Source organism: Styela clava, unplaced genomic scaffold (assembly GCF_964204865.1).
Source record: "Styela clava unplaced genomic scaffold, kaStyClav1.hap1.2 HAP1_SCAFFOLD_30, whole genome shotgun sequence".
Lineage (NCBI taxonomy): Eukaryota > Metazoa > Chordata > Ascidiacea > Stolidobranchia > Styelidae > Styela > Styela clava.
Window position 1 is genome coordinate 142,501 of NW_027556480.1, and position 2,500 is coordinate 145,000.

Sequence of the window (2,500 nt, forward strand, 5' to 3'; positions counted from 1 at the left end):
AGAGCGGTGCGGGGCCGGTCGGAGCGCACCCTTTTCTCGGTGGCTGGCGGGCGAGAGAGTGCTGCGTCGCCGGCATCGGCGTCGAAAGAAGCCGAGCCGAAAAAAGTTAAAGTACAAACGTGCAAGCATACTAACCTAACCCTAGGTAAGGCATGTCAGAGCGAAAGACAGTAATTTCGAATGAGCCAAGAAAGAGCGGTGCGGGGCCGGTCGGAGCGCACCCTTTTCTCGGTGGCTGGCGGGCGAGAGAGTGCTGCGTCGCCGGCATCGGCGTCGAAAGAAGCCGAGCCGAAAAAAGTTAAAGTACAAACGTGCAAGCATACTAACCTAACCCTAGGTAAGGCATGTCAGAGCGAAAGACAGTAATTTCGAATGAGCCAAGAAAGAGCGGTGCGGGGCCGGTCGGAGCGCACCCTTTTCTCGGTGGCTGGCGGGCGAGAGAGTGCTGCGTCGCCGGCATCGGCGTCGAAAGAAGCCGAGCCAAAAAAAGTTAAAGTACAAACGCGATGCTAATGAGCGAGCCGTTGTCTCGACTAATATGTAGGGGGCGTTCGATCGAGCGTCTGGCTTGAGCGCTTGTCGGCCTAGCAGAACGGTCGCATTGTTATGCCCGGGTTTTAGGCACCGCTGCAGGCGGCCGGCAGAGCTCTTGTTTGTGCGAAACTGAATGGATCGAGCCCGAGAGAGGGCGAGCAAAGAAAAAACGCAAATCGCTCCGCCTGGCACTGCCGGCGAGAGCGTGGACGTCGCGGCCAGCGACTGTCGAAGCTGAGTACGGCCGCAGGCGATCGCCTCGGTCTTAAACGAATGCGACGAGCACGCGCCGGGCGGCCCAGCAAGGGCCGAGCGCAGCTGTCGCAGCTATCTGGTTGATCCTGCCAGTAGTGATATGCTTGTCTCAAAGATTAAGCCATACAGGTGCAAGTACGAGTTCTCGTAAAGCGAAACTGCGAATGGCTCATTAAATCAGTCTTGGTTTATTTGGTCTCGTAAGCGAAGTGGATAACTGTGGTAATTCTAGAGCTAATACATGCATTAAGCGCCGACTTCGGGAGGCGCGCTTTTATCAGATCAAAACCGACCGGGTTCGTCCTGTGACGTTTGATGACTCTGGATAACCACGCGGATCGTACGGTCTCTGCACCGACGACGTATCATTCAAGTGTCTGCCCTATCAACTGTCGAAGGTACGCTACGTGCCTACCTTTGTGATAACGGGTAACGGGGAATCAGGGTTCGATTCCGGAGAGGGAGCCTGAGAAACGGCTACCACATCCAAGGAAGGCAGCAGGCGCGCAAATTACCCATTCCCGACACGGGGAGGTAGTGACGAAAAATAACAATACAGGACTCTAACGAGGCCCTGTAATTGGAATGAGTACATCCTAAAACTCTTAACGAGTATCCATTGGAGGGCAAGTCTGGTGCCAGCAGCCGCGGTAATTCCAGCTCCAACAGTGTATGCTAAAGTTGTTGCGGTTGAAAAGCTCGTAGTTGGATTTTGGGCGAGCGCCGCCGGTCCGTCGCAAGGCGTGTCACTGGTTGCGTTCGCCTCACCTTCGGTTCTCCGTCGGTGCTCTTGACTGAGTGTCGGCGGTGGCCGATAAGTTTACTTTGAAAAAATTAGAGTGTTCAAAGCAGGCTGTTCGCCTGCATAGTGTTGCATGGAATAATGGAATAGGACCTCGGTTCTATTTTGTTGGTTTTCGGAGCACGAGGTAATGATTAAGAGGGACAGACGGGGGCGTCCGTACTCTGCCGTTAGAGGTGAAATTCTTGGATCGGCGGAAGACGAACTACTGCGAAAGCATTCGCCAAGAATGTTTTCTTTAATCAAGAGCGAAAGTCAGAGGTTCGAAGACGATCAGATACCGTCCTAGTTCTGACTATAAACGATGCCAACTAGCGATCGGGAGGCGTTACCATGACGACCTTTCCGGCAGCTTCCGGGAAACCAAAGTCTTTGGGTTCCGGGGGAAGTATGGTTGCAAAGCTGAAACTTAAAGGAATTGACGGAAGGGCACCACCAGGAGTGGAGCCTGCGGCTTAATTTGACTCAACACGGGGAAACTCACCCGGCCCGGACACAGGTAGGATTGACAGATTGAGAGCTCTTTCTTGATTCTGTGGGTGGTGGTGCATGGCCGTTCTTAGTTGGTGGAGCGATTTGTCTGGTTAATTCCGATAACGAACGAGACTCTGGCATGCTAAATAGTTACGCGACCTTCTCGGTCGGCGTCTAACTTCTTAGAGGGACTAGTGGCGTTTAGCCACACGAGATTGAGCAATAACAGGTCTGTGATGCCCTTAGATGTCCGGGGCCGCACGCGCGCTACACTGAGTGAAGCAGCGAGTGTCTAACCTAGGCCGAAAGGTCCGGGTAACCCGTTGAACCTCATTCGTGATTGGGATAGGGACTTGCAATTGTTTCCCTTGAACGAGGAATTCCCAGTAAGCGCAAGTCATCAACTTGCGTTGATTACGTCCCTGCCCTTTGTAC

The 2,500-nt window shown here is 53.5% G+C and overlaps 1 non-coding gene across 1 annotated transcript in view; it reads left to right on the forward strand.

Moving 5' to 3' along the window:
- Positions 1 to 862: 862 nt before the first annotated feature.
- LOC144418739 (small subunit ribosomal RNA) overlaps positions 863 to 2,500 on the forward strand; it is a 1,810-nt gene continuing 172 nt past the window's right edge. Inside the window, exon 1 of the ribosomal RNA XR_013473646.1 lies at positions 863 to 2,500. This exon is cut by the window's right edge and continues 172 nt beyond it. This is a non-coding gene — a ribosomal RNA (small subunit ribosomal RNA).